Raw genomic sequence first — 15,273 nt, forward strand, 5'->3', positions numbered from 1 at the left:
AAGTTACGTTACGTGGTCCAACCCAGCGCGCGCCGCTCAGTCGCTGACGTCAAGAAGGCTTTGGCTGATACCACGACGCCGAGTGCCCATAACTGTTCCCGCGTAGTTGGTCAGTCCGTATAGGCCAGTGGCCAGACTCAGATCAAATACCAAGATCTCGTTAAGCGTGTTATTTTAAAGTAACCGCGGACGCCGACCAAGGCCAGGCCCACCTCTCTCCTAGGTGGTCTCAACCTGCCCTGTCGCTCTGCCATAGTGTAACAGTCGGGGGCCTTCGGGAACTCAGGCCCACCTCTACCGGGATGGAGCCACCTACCCCTTCAGCCCCCAACATTGGAATTACTTGCAGGTACTCAACGAGCCGACCCGACTTTAGTCATCACCTGTATAGCATGTATATATGTATAAGTATATACCCATGATCACCTCCCGAGTGATCACGGCCCGATAGTATAGCATGGCAGACGGACAAGAATGTAGGGCCACTGATGAAAAACTAGCATCCTATACTAAGCATTAGGATTGCAGGTAAAGATAACAACAATAGTAGCAAGGACAGGCTATGCATCAGAATAGGATTAATAGAAAGCAGTAACATGCTACACTATTCTAATGCAAGCAGTATAGAGAAGAGTAGGCGATATCTGATGATCAAGGGGGGGGGGGCTTGCCTGGTTGCTCTGGCAAGAAGGAAGGGGTCATCTTCGATGTAGTCGAACACACGGACATCGGCATCGGTTTCGGAGTGTACCGGAAAGGAGTAACGGAGGGGGAACACAATAAATAACAGAGCAATCAAATGTAACACAAAGCAAGACGCGGCAATACGTTGTGCTAGGGGTGACCTAACGTAGGGATAGGCGATACCGCTGAAGGGGGAAACATCCGGGAAAGTATCCCCGGTGTTTCGCGTTTTCGGACAGATGAACCGGAGGGGGAAAATTGCGTGTTCACTATGCTAGGGATGTGTGACGGACGAACGGACTACGTATTCGGATTCGTCTCGTCATTCTGAGCAACTTTCATGTACAAAACATTTTCATCCGAGTTATAAATTAATTTATATTAATTTTCTAAGATTTAAACATTTTGGAATTTGTTTAATTCGAGAATAAAACAACAAAAACTTTTGTTACCTAGTGTTACTCTAACCTATGTGTATGACAATGGGACCCGGGGGGCTGGTCAACCATTTCACTTTGACCGGTAAAAAGGTAAGATAGGGTCCACATGTCATGATGTTAGATACTTTAAATCTAATTCATTTTTTAATATCAGTGGGATCCACATGTCATTTGCACTATACCTAACCACTAATTAATCTAACTAGTAGGAGTACTAATTATAGTTAACTACAACAGGGCCGGTCAAACTCTCTCACACACAATGCACGCACACAACGCACATGACCAAGCTTGGACGGGGCAAGCTCTCTGATAGTCTGATGGATTTCTTCAATAGTCAGTTTAGTTTGGTTAGTTATTTCTTCAGCCAACAACTTTGCAGCTATGAGCTAGAGTGACCAGCAAACAGCAGCGGCAGCAGCTAAGGAACAACAGTGGCATCGGCTATGCAGCGGCAACAACAAGAGCAACTGCAGCGTAGAGCAGCACCAATACACGGCAGCAGAGAGTAGCAGCGGACAGCTACAGAGCGGCAGCGGCAGTGGCTCACAAATGCAAACGGAGATGGCGCAGCCGGCGCGGGACACGCAGAGACGACGTGCACGGAAGATGACCTCGGGGCAGTGAGCGTGTGGCGGCAACGGCGCAGAGAGGCCGTGGCGCGGCGCAGTGAGGAGCAGCAGCAGAGCAGTAGTAGCACAAGGAGCAGCATCAACCGAGCGCGTGCGCGGACGGTGCCAGGGAGCAACCGGCAGCGGCGGGGCACATACGGACGGCACGGTCAGGGCGTGCAGGCGTGGGTGCGCACGCATGGGGTAAGATAGGACGCGACCGGGGGCTCGCGGGCACGGACAGTGGGCGCGGTGAGCGGAGCTCTGGCCATGGTGGCCGAGCTCGCGGGGCGACTACACGACGACAAATTGAGGCAGGTAAAAAGGGGGAATCGGCGGAGGGCCTCACAGCTGTTCTCGACGACGTGCTCGGGAGGCCGGGGAAGCGCCAAGGGAGGAGATCCGAGGCGGGGAAGCGACGATCGGACGCGGGGAAGACGACCGATGGCGAGCGCATGCGGCCTCCTGGCTCGAGCCCTTTGGCGTGGTGATGGAGTCGACTATGACGGAGCTCCCGGACGCCTTCTCGTGGCTCGGGGTGGCTGGTGGCCGCGTCAGTGGCGAGCGGCGGCAACGACAGCGCTCGGCTCGAGAGTGAGATGCGAGGGAGAGGGCGAGGGGGAAAGTGTCATAGGGTTTCGAGCAAGAAGGAGGCGGGGCCCTTGTAGGCAAGGGGGGAGCCCGTGGATGGCCTCCACGCCAAGGGTCCAGTAGGTTTAGGTCCCCTTCTAATTTTCTATGTTTTGTTTTTTTCTTAGCTTTTGCTTTTTGTTCACTTTTAATTTTCAACAGCATTTTAGGTTTATAAAATATGAAACTTACACCAATATTGTCATTGCAAATTAGGTCACTGCCACAAAAAGATTGGCAGTTAAATAAAACAGATTAGCATTTTTGTAAATCAAGAAGGCATTTAATTTATTGTTTTGGCCACTGTTTATTTATTTAAGGGCACTAAACCATTTCATAAAAAGTCGGTTTCTCCACCAATGTTTATTATGAATGACTTTCTACATCTAGAACATTTTAGTTTTGACTTTTGGAAACTTTTCTAGTTTGACTTTATTTTAATTTTGAATTTGAACGAGTTTTGAATCATCGCGAGATTATCAACAGTAATCGTGGTGACGTGGCAACATTAATAGAGGCTTATTGTAGCTTAATTATCGGGGCGTCACAATTCTCCTCCACTACAAGAAATCTCATCCCGAGATTTAAGAGGTAGAGTAAGGGGGAAAAGTCTGGTTACGAAATCCTAACGGATCTTCTCGGTCTTGGCTGCTCTTCTCAAAGAAGTTAATCCCTTTCGTTGATGTCTTCAATTCTCTGCTTCAGGTCATCATGATGAAGTCGTCATTTTTTTAGAATCCTGTTGTACTTACGAATAGGTAAGGGCAGCTCGGCAATGATAGAATGCTATAAAAGGTAATCGTTTGGGGCTATCCCAGGAATGAACACATGAGTATCTCTCGAGTTGAATGAATGAAACATATCGAGAGCCAAGTAAGAAGGTACCATAAGAAGTTTCAAGCGGATAGACAATCATTCGTTGCCTGAAACGGAGTGTGAAAGGGGTTCAAAGCAACAGGAATAAGTATTGTGTTCAATACCAGAATTCATGATCACACAGAAGGTGGCTAGTGAATTACATACGAACCCAAGCGTGAGGAATAACTTTGGAAACAGGGAGTGTATAGGAGAGTCAGCTTTCGATCCTGGGACCTGTGGGTTATGGGCCCATCATGTGGGTTAAAAGTAGGAGGAGCGGTGACATCTTGCATGGTCATGATAGCAAGGCATGTCAGAGGGTAGCCTGTCAGTTATGTCGGCAACAACATCGCTACCAAGGGAGAGGGATGAAGAGAACCATTTTCCTGCTTGTTGAAACGAGGCGGACCAATAGGCAAAGTTCTCGTCCATCGGTGGTTACCGAAATGTCATCAACAATAGTAACATGGTCTTACTAACAAGGTTGTACACCAGGGTGTTTACACAAGCAGCGAATCATTACTGCTTAGATCATATAAACCATGAGAAAAGGTTAAAAAGACAATGGAAAGGAAAGTGTGATTATCTGATTAAACAGAACAATGGAAAGGAAAATGTGTTTAAACACATATTTCAGGGGTATATACTTCCCAAGGACAAGAAGAGCATGATATCCATGACAGGATAGAAAGTAGAAAACCATTTAGGTAATGGGAGAGAATTTTCATGGCATTGCCCATACAACGATGTTTGGATAATGGATAAAGAAAATTTAGCATTGCGCTTTCAATGCTCTTATTGAAAATCGAAGTACCACAAACATGCTCTGAGATAGCTTGGACATGGCAACAGGTGAAGATCAGACTTTGGAAACACAAAGGATCCATCAGGAATAACTTGTAGCATAAGTCTTACAATTTCCTCATGGAAGAATGGATAACCTTGCTGAAAGCGAAACTATAACAATAGGTTCTCTGGCCAGGTGTGCTAGGCATGACATCATCTTACCGGGTCATATAAAGACCAATGTTATAACTCTTGGAAATATGTTCCAACCATTATATCTGACTGAGATCCAGATCTGATTGGCGTCAGGATACCGCAGACTCGGGATGCCTGAGAAGAGAGGTGCAACACAAATTGTCGAGATGACATTGTAAGATTCTCGAGAATTGAACTGTGGAAGCGAGTTCTAAAACAAGAGTTCATCATTAAATCAAGGAGAGGTGAGGAGGTGGCTGATTGACTCAGCGACAATTCATTGAGATTTTCAAAAGATGGATTCCCACACTTCTGTGAACAAGGGGATATCATTTGTCAGATCAAATGATACAAAGAGGTATGCTCAAGGAAAACATACACAGTTAAATATTGGTTGAAAGGTCCACCCGAAATATGGGTTTAGGTAGCATGATCAAAGTTAGAATGGTGATTCGATAACCAATGGTCTAAGAATGAATTATCGACCATTAACTTCAAAGCAATAGGGTTGCTAGAAGTTTTGAACCCGCACAACATAATTCAATTATCGTTTTTCTGGTTAGAAACAACGCGGGGACCAAGGAATGTACGGATATGGCAAGAAGTATCACCTATATCAAGAATTCTTAAGAGGTGGTGAAATTCCCACGACATTCTTGACATAAAAAGAAGGTAATACTCCAAGGTAAAGGAGAACAAATGCTGGATAGCAAGGACCTCAAGGTATAACACAAAACATGATCAAGTTTATGTTGGAGGGATGGCAATAAAGTGGTCGATGATAGCACCAATCTTCGAGGACATGGATGTTATTTCTCATCATGAATTCAATTGATATCTTGGAAGACCTTGGAATGTTGATGATGATCATGGCACATTTCTCGAGAGGTTTCCAGAAGATGTAACCGATCGACGATGACATCAAGTTAACAGAATGATGAAGCGAAAAGTTATTGAAACCATAGGTATGACACAAACTTGAAATCAAGCTTGTTGTTCAAGGACAATTGATATTACGAGGAAGACCGATGCAAGATTAGCCTATCGTCGAAATTTTTGCTCCGGGAAGGACCAGGTAGCATAGTTAAAATCGGCACGACAAGGATATAGCCAAGCCGGCTAGGAATGACGTGATCGAGTTAAACTCGTAAGTAATTAAGGTTACAAAGAGTTGATTAATCGCGGTGCGGACTTGAGTCAATTATCAGTGTCTTTGAGTGTTTAATAACTCAGAGTGCGTGAAAAATTGGAATCAGTGAGAATATAGCACTGGATGAAGAACTCATAAGAAGTTATGCAGTTCCATGATAATCTCGAGATACCAGGGGGTAATACTCGACGACAGATCCAAGTAGAGGTTGGACTAGGGTAATGCTCTGCAGAAGACAAGTGCCCAAACTTGCAGAGAAATGGAATCAAGGAGAAACATGGTCGGAACCACGTCCACAGATACAAGATGAACGTATAACAAGGGGATAATTATTTTAAGAGAAGCTTCCATGATAAGTTATACATCGTGTCCATGGGCATGAACACAGGGTTCAAGGTCGACTCCCAGTTTTTCAACGCATAACCTTTCATTCACTGCTCTAGATAAAAATAATTTCAGTGTCAAAACCTACCTGGTGAATTACCATAGGAGTATGGCCCGTGAAAACTTTCGAGTTCACACAGATTAAGGAAGGCATAAGTTCAACCCATCGAGGCTTTTTAGAACATATACCATGAACTTCAGGAGTAAATAACACAAGCTCAAAAGTGAGCATGGTTGACAAAAGTAGAGGATACAATTTAACAAAGGCATTATGTATCAGGTAAAAAAACTCATAAGGATTTTGGTTGTGAAGGACAGTGTCGGATAATAACCCGGCAATGGGTATGGCGGTCCACAACGGGGCTGATGTGAGTATCGGTACTCAATCAGAGGAAGAAGGAACGCCAAGGCATCAAATTATAGAAACAACTGACTAATTCAAAGCTTAATGCAAAGAATTTTATGATTTCCAAATTAAGGGATCAGAAGCAATCGTTCTGATCGAAAATGAATAAGTTCAGTAGACTTAGAAGCACAACCGATCAAGGCATTGATTGGCCAAGAACCAGCTCATATCCAAATGACGTCTGAGCTGGAAGGATGAATTCTAAGATCTGATTGAGGATTGCGAGCATTCGCAACAAATTGAATCAACGGACTCAAAATGATAATGACAAGAGATGCCAATAAGATTACGAGACTTATGGAATTAACCATAATGCAAGCAAGCAAGAATTTCAAGAGCAAGAGGATGCTCAGGATTTTTGGAAGATCGAATGGTATTTCGAAAACTCTTGTGAAACACATGAACAACTAGGAGAGAGCGGATATTCGATAAGTGCAAGGAATTATCCGTAAGGGTATTCATGAGGCAAAAACTGTAGAGCAGTAAGCTCAAAGGATTCTCGGAACAAAGGAGAGTGGTTCGGGGCATCTTGTATTAACAAGATCAACTTGGATTAAAATTAGGAACGACGAGTGTAAGTACTTATCCATAGGGATAAATCAGGGGTAGGGAATTGCAAAAGCAACGAGCACAAAGTCTCGAGAACACCGGAGAGTATCTTCGAAATCCTTCGGTGCACCAAGCAATCATCTGGAGTGAGGGGCTCTCCGGGAGGAAGTAGTAACGAGATCCTAAAGTTAGATTTTAGTAAATTCATTAAACCCGAATAGGAGAGATATCAGAGTCCTAGAGTAAAGATTGAGGAGTAAAAGATCCTAGTACCACCCAATGGCGACGTGGGCCCATGGGCCGCACAACCATGTTAGTAAAAAAGTTTTGCAATGCTTAGACTCGACTTCGGCCAAGGAGTGTGGAAGGGGGATTCCTATAGGCAGTTGGCTCTGATACCAACTTGTGATGCCCCCGATTCAATTGTACACCAATCATACACGCAAACGTGTACAATCAAGATCAGGGACTCACGGGAAGATACCACAACACAACACTACAAATAAAATAAGTCATTCAAGCATCATATTACAAGCCAGGGGCCTCGAGGGTTCGAATACAAGAGCTCGATCATAGACGAGTCAGCGGAAGCAACAATATCTGAGTACAGACATAAGTTAAACAAGTTTGCCTTAAGAAGGCTAGCACAAACTGGGATACAGATCGAAAGAGGCGCAGGCCTCCTGCCTGGGATCCTCCTAAACTACTCCTGGTCGTCGTCAGCGGCCTGCACGTAGTAGTAGGCACCTCCCAGGTAGTAGCAGTCGCCATCGAAAGTGGCGTCTGGCTCCTGGGCTACATCGTCTGGTCGCAGCAATCGGGTATAGAAAGGGGGAAAAGGGGGGAGCAAAGCAACCGTGAGTACTCATCCAAAGTACTCGCAAGCAAGGAACTACACTACATATGTATGCATTGGTATCAAATGGAAAATGGGTAACATATGTGGACTGAACTGTAGAAAGCCAGAATAAGATGGGGATAGCTAGTCCTATCGAGGACTATGCTTCTGGTAACCTCCATCTTGCAGCAGAAGAAGAAAGTAGAGGGTAAGTTCACCAAGTAGCATCGTGTAGCATAATCCTAACCGATGATCCTCCCTTCGTTGCCCTATGAGAGAGCGATCACCGGTTGTATCTGGCACTTGGAAGGGTGTGTTTTATTAAGTATCCGGTTCTAGTTGTCATAAGGTCAAGGTACAACTCCGGGTCGTCCTTTTACCAAGGGACACGACTATTCAAATAGATCAACTTCCCTGTAGGGGTGCACCACATTTCCCAACACGCTCGATCCCCTTTGTCCGGATACACTTTCTCCGGGTCGTCCTTTTACCGAGGGACACGACTATTCAAATAGATCAACTTCCCTGCAGGGGTGCACCACATTTCCCAACACGCTCGATCCCCTTTGTCCGGATACACTTTCCTGGGTCATGCCCGGCCTCGGAAGATCAACACGTCGCAACCCTACCTAGGCACAACAGAGAGGTCAGCATGCCGGTCTAAATCCTATGGCGCAGGGGTCTGGGCCCATCACCCATTGCACACCTGCACGTTGCGTATGCGGCCGGTGAGCAGACCTAGCAACCTCCATTACAAAGGAAGTTATGTTACGCGGTCCAACCCGGCGCGCGCCGCTCAGTCGCTGACGTCAAGAAGGCTTCGGCTGATACCACGACGTCGAGTGCCCATAACTATTCCCGCGTAGTTGGTTAGTGCGTTTAGGCCAGTGGCCAGACTCAGATCAAATACCAAGATCTCGTTAAGCGTGTTATCTTGAAATAACTGCAGACGCCGACCAAGGCCAGGCCCACCTCTCTCCTAGGCTGTCTCAACCTGCCCTGTCGCTCCGCCACAGTGTAACAGTTGAGGGCCTTCGAGAACTCAGGCCCACCTCTACCGGGATGGAGCCACCTGCCCCTTCAGCCCCCAACATCAGAATCACTCGCGGGTACTCAACGAGCCGACCCGACTTTAGTCACCACCTGTATAGCATGTATATATGTATAAATATATACCGTGATCACCTCCCGAGTGATCACAGCCCGATAGTATAGCACGGCAGACGGACAAGAATGTAGGACCACTAATGATAAACTAGCATCCTATACTAAGCATTAGAATTGCAGGTAAAGATAACAACAGTAGTAGCAAGGACTGGCTATGCATCAGAATAGGATTAACGGAAAGCAGTAACATGCTACACTACTCTAATGCAAGCAGTGTAGAGAATAGTAGGTGATATCTGGTGATCAAGGGGGGGCTTGCCTGGTTGCTCTGGCAAGAAGGAAGGGGTCATCTTCGATGTAGTCGAACACACAGACATCGGCAGCGGTTTCGGAGTCTACCGGAAAGGAGTAACAGAGGGGGAACACAATAAATAACAGAGCAATCAAATGTAACACAAAGCAAGACGCGGCAATACGTTGTGCTAGGGGTGACCTTATATTAATTTTCTAAGATTTAAACATTTTGGAATTTGTTTAATTCGGGAATAAAACAACGAAAACTTTTGTTACCTAGTGTTACTCTAGCCTATGTGTATGACAATGGGACCCGGGAGGCTGGTCAACCATTTCACTTTGACCGATAAAAATGTAAGATAGGGTCCACATGTCATGGTTTTAGATACTTTAAATCTAATTTATTTTTTAATACCAGTGGGATCCACATGTCATTTGCACTATACCTAACCACTAATTAGTCTAACTAGTAGGAGTACTAATTATAGCTAACTACAACAGGGCCGGTCAAACTCTCTCACACACAATGCACGCACACAACGCACATGACCAAGCTTGGACGGGGCAAGCTCTCTGATAGTCTGATAGATTTCTTCAGTAGTCAGTTTAGTTTGGTTAGTTATTTCTTCAGCCAACAACTTTGCAGCCATGAGCTAGAGTGGCCAGCAAACAGCAGCGGCAGCAGCTAAGGAACAACAGCGGCATCGGCTATGCAGCGGCAACAACAAGAGCAACTGCAGCGTAGAGCAGCACCAATTCACGGCAGCAGAGAGTAGCAGCGGACAGCTACAGAGCGGCAGCGGCAGTGGCTCACAAATGCAAACGGAGATGGCGCAGCCGGCGCGGGACACGCAGAGACGACGTGCACGGAAGATGACCTCGGGGCAGTGAGCGCGTGGCGGCAACGGCGCAGAGAGGCCGTGGCGCGGCGCAGTGAGGAGCAGCAGCAGAGCAGTAGTAGCACAAGGAGCAGCATCAACCGAGCGCGTGCGCGGACGGTGCCAGGGAGCAACCGGCAGCGGCGGGGCACACACGGACGGCACGGTCAGGGCATGCAGGCGTGGGTGCGCACGCATGGGGTAAGATAGGACACGACCGGGGGCTCGCGGGCACGGACAGTGGGCGCGGTGAGCGGAGCTCCGGCCATGGTGGCCGAGCTCGCGAGGCGACTACACGACGACGAATTGAGGCAGGTAAAAAGGGGGAATCGGCGGAGGGCCTCACAGCGGTTCTCGACGACATGCTCGGGAGGCCGGGGAAGCGCCAAGGGAGGAGATCCGGGGCGGGGAAGCAACGACCGGACGCGAGGAAGACGACCGATGGCGAGCGCATGCGGCCTCCTGGCTCGAGCCCTTCGGCGTGGTGATGGAGTCGACCACGACGTTGCTCCCGGACGCCTTCTCGTGGCTCAGGGTGGCTGGTGGCCACGTCAGTGGCGAGCGGCGGCAACGACAGCGCTCGGCTCGAGAGTGAGATGCGAGGGAGAGGGCGAGGGGGGAAAGTGTCATAGGGTTTCGAGCAAGAAGGAGGCGGGGCCCTTGTAGGCAAGAGGGGAGCCTGTGGATGGCCTCCACGCAAGGCACGGCGCGGCCATGGCCTGCTGATGGGTGCCACGAGCCCCCTGCCTCCCTGTAGCAGGAGGTTGGCGATGGTTGGGGTGGGCTGGACCTGTTTTGCTAAAAAGGCCAAGGGTCCAGTAGGTTTAGGTCCCCTTCTTATTTTCTATGTTTTGTTCTTTTCTTAGCCTTTTCTTTTTGTTCATTTTTAATTTTCAACAACATTTTAGGTTTATAAAATATGAAACTTACACCAATATTGTCATTGCAAATTAGGTCACTACCACACAAAGATTGGCATTTAAATAAAATAGATTAGCATTTTTGTAAATCAAGAAGGCATTTAATTTATTGTTTTGACCACTGTTTATTTATTTAAGGGCACTAAACCATTTCATAAAAAGTCGGTTTCTCCACCAATATTTATTATGAATGACTTTCTACATCTAGAACATTTTAGTTTTGACTTTTGGAAACTTTTCTAGTTTGACTTTATTTTAATTTTGAATTTGAACGAGTTTTGAGTCATCGCGAGATTATCAACAGTAATCGTGGTGACGTGGCTACATTAGTAGAGGCTTACTGTATCTTAATTATCCGGGCGTCACATAAAGAAATTAGCGACAAAAAACAAAAAGATCTATGTCTGTACAATGAAGAAGACACCAGTTCACTACAGGATGGTACTAACTATTATACCTTGCATTTTTTTATTCCTTTGCCCCATTTCCAATATAGAGAAGATATTTATGCACATCCTTGTTTTCAGGCCTTTTCAAAGCAGTTCACTGATGATTATCTCTCAAACCACCTGTATGGTCAAGAGGCGAGGAAGGTATTCATACAACACCAACGGTTCAATATTGAAGTGTTCCTGAAGAGGACGAATGATGTATAGTCAATCATCCACAGACACTGGTGTAAAGTTTCAAAGACCTTCAACATCAATGAAGGCTCAATATTCGCCTTCTCCTTCAGCAGTTTTCCAGATGAGATACATCTGTCTATGTACGGTCTATAATTCTAATTTCGAAAGGTTATAGATGTTGCATGTGAAACTTGGTCCTGGTGTGTAGTTGTCTAATAGGGTAACTGAGTGCTGAAGCTATATGATGTTATACTCTGAAGTATTTCAATTATGAAAATTAAATATATTGTGTGCTTAATGTGAACTGTCAATTAGATTAATAAATGAATTATGAATAATCGGATAATTAGCCTGCTAGTGGCGAATTAGCCTACTAATTGGGTTTTTCTATTACAAACGGTTGTTAAAAAAATACCTTGGGCGATGACCTCAGGCAACGCACACAGTTTATAGGAATAAACCGTGTTGGATCAATGACCAATCACACACGACTCTCTTGAAAACTGTTTGCGTTAGGCCACCTTGCGCAAACGTTTACCACATGAAAACTGTGTGTGATGGACATCCTTTACCACACAGTTTCTTCCATGGACCGTGTGTGATATATTCAATAACGCAAGTGATTTAATGGAAAAAATTGTGTGTGATGTACCTGTTAACGGAAACGTTTTCCTTCGAGCGACTGTGGGATGTACGTACGAACGGAAACGTTTAGCGGGGACTGACTGTGTGGGATGTACTTGCGATCGGAAACAATTTCGCCGTATAATTGTATTTTTAGCTCTAATATACGTATTTCCGTATTTGAGCGCTCGCCGATCGCACACGACCTCATTTTGCCGAACGTGTGTGCCAGGAGGGCATATCCTCGATAGTTTCTGGGTCGTGTGGGAAGGACCCCCCTATCGTCCACACTCACTTGGCGACGGTTCCAAATGCCGTCGCGGAAAGGAGTTCTAAACCGTTTGTTTAGGAGCTCATTGTACTAGTGAGTATGAAGCTTTAATCGGACACAGAGAAAGATAGGGGCTTATAGTTTTGCCTCCCAACCTTTTACCCCAAGGGTAATGTCAATAATAATAGTTTATGAAAACCAACATCCAGTTAGCTATATATATCAGGATCTTTCCAACACACAGTGCTTGCCAAAGGATAAAATGTAATAAGGAAAGGTGAAGATCACCATGACTCTTGTATAGAGTATAAAACAAAAATAAAAGATAGGCCCTTCGCAGAGGGAATCAGAGGTTGTCATGTGTTTTTATGGTTGGATGCACGAAATCTTAATGCAAAAGAATGTCACTTTATATTGCCACTTATGATATGAACCTTTATTATGCAGTCTGTCGCTTTTATTTGTTCCACATCACAAGATCGTATAAAGCTTATTTTCTCCACACTAACAAATCATACATATTTAGAGAGCAATTTTTATTGCTTGCAACAATGACAACTTACTTGAAGGATCTTACTCAATCCATAGGTAGATATGGTGGACTCTCATGGCAAAACTGGGTTTAAGGATATTTGGAAGCACAAGTAGTATCTCTACTTGGTGCAAAGAATTTTTCTAGAATGAGGCAAGCTCAACATGTTGGATGATCCATGACAATATAATTTATTTCGGATGTAAGAAAACATAACTTAGTAGTGTTGATTACTCCTTGTAGTTGATGCTAGTTGGTTTACTTGGTGGAAGATCATATGTTCAGATCCTTTATGCATATTAATACCCCTCTGATTATGAACATGAATATGATTTGTGAGTAGTTATGTTTGTTCCTGAGGACATGGGAGAAGTAATGCTATAAGTAGTCATGTGAATTTGGTATTCGTTCGATATTTTGATGAGATGTATGTTGTCTCTCCTCTAGTGGTGTCATGTGAACGTCGACTACATGACACTTCACCATTGTTTGGGTCTAGAGGAAGGCATTGGGAAGTAATAAGTAGATGATGGGTTGCTAGAGTGACAGAAGCTTAAACCCTATTTTATGCGTTGCTTCGTAAGGGGCTGATTTGGATCCATATGTTTCATGCCATGGTTAGGTTTACCTTAATACTTCTTTTGTAGTTGCGGATGCTTGCAAGAGGGGTTAATCATAAGTGGGATGCTTGTCCAAGGAAGGGCAATACCCAAGCACCGGTCCACCAACATATCAAATTATCAAAGCAATGAACACGAATCATATGAACGTGATGAAAACTAGCTTGACGATAATTCCCATGTGTCCTCGGGAGCATTTTCCTTCATATAAGAGTTTTTCCGGGCTTGTCCTTTGCTACAAAAAGGATTGGGCTATCTTGCTGCACCTTATTTACTTTTATTACTTGTTACCCGTTACAAATTACCTTATCACAAAACTATTTGTTACCGATAATTTCAATGCTTACAGAGAATACCTTACTGAAAACTGCTTATCATTTCCTTCTGCTCCTCGTTGGGTTCGACATTCTTACTTATCGAAAGGACTACGATAGATCCCCTATACTTGTGGGTCGTCATATACCATCCTCGAAGGGGTCAAGTGAGCACGTGTAAAGGAGATGATTCACCTTTGTGTATGTGAAATAGATGTCACACGTGTCACTCGCCGAACGAACTCTTGACATGGTGATGTCCCTAGGATGCTCCGCATCATCTCCCCCCCTTTGGAAAGATTCGACCTCGGACCGGAAACCAAATCACCATGGGAAAGAGATGGCTTCGCCGTGTAGAAGTGGACGTTCACCAAGTACTCGTCATCTTCACGCTCGCAATGGGCACTCTCTAATGTCGCACCGTCTAGTGATTCTTTCAAAAGGAGCAAGGACAACAAACACTTGGAAAAACAAATGTGGTTAGCGTTAGTGCAAAACCAAGCATTCAAGAGGTGATTCACCAAACAAGTGTTGTCATCATGCATAGCATAAGGTGTGACAAAGGATTGTGACATGGCATGTAAGCATACAACCGAGCACAGGCAAACATATCATGGAGACAAGTATGAAATTGTGAGGTAGAGATGCAAATATGTGTGACAAGAGAATAAGCATCTACCTCATTCTCATAGAAAGCATTCACAAATTGCCTAATGAAAGGTCTATGGTAGGCATAGGAATCATTCACAACACCAAATAAAATGAAGTGTCTAAACACATGGGACAAGTGCCAGACTGTGACGGCCCGAGACCGATGTGCCAGGTGTCCTCCAGTTATTCGCTGTCGTTGCCTTGTCATTGCTTGCGTGTCATGCATCTCATATCATGTCATCATGTGCATTTCATTTGCATACATGTTCGTCTCATGTATCCGAGCATTTTTCCCGTTGTCCGTTTTGTAATCCGGCGCTCCTATGTCATCCGGTGTCCATTTCTACCTCTTTTCGTGTGCGGGTGTTAAACGTTTTTCGGATTGGACCGGGACTCGCCATGCGGCCTTGGTTTACTACCGGTAGACCGTCTGTCAAGTTTCGTGCCATTTGGACTTCGTTTGATACTCCAACGGTTAACCGAGGGATCGAAAAGGCCTCGGGTGTGTTGCAGCCCAACACCCCTCCAAAGTGGCCCAAAACCCACCAAAACCCCTCCCATCGTCTAGAGCGTTCGATCACGATCGCGTGGCCGCAAACTACACCTCATTTGGACTCTCCTAGCTCCCTCTACCTATAAATATGTGGCTCTCCTCGAAAATCTCGCAGTCCAAACCCTAACCTTCGTCCTTCTTGCACCACCGGACACGTCCGCCCGGTGGCCGGACATGTCCACCCCGGCCGGCCACGTCGCGCGACCAATGGCGCACCGCCACGTCACCGTCGCCGCCGCCCTCGGCCTATCTGCTTGTGCCACATCATCCCGCGCCTCTCTTCCTCCCCGCCGCGACCCGTGGGGCCCGAGGCAGGCCCGCCCGGGCCCGGAGCCGCCCGCCGCCGCACTCG

The sequence above is a fragment of the Triticum aestivum genome, chromosome 6A (genome assembly GCF_018294505.1).
Source record: "Triticum aestivum cultivar Chinese Spring chromosome 6A, IWGSC CS RefSeq v2.1, whole genome shotgun sequence".
In the NCBI taxonomy this organism is placed as follows: Eukaryota; Viridiplantae; Streptophyta; class Magnoliopsida; order Poales; family Poaceae; genus Triticum; species Triticum aestivum.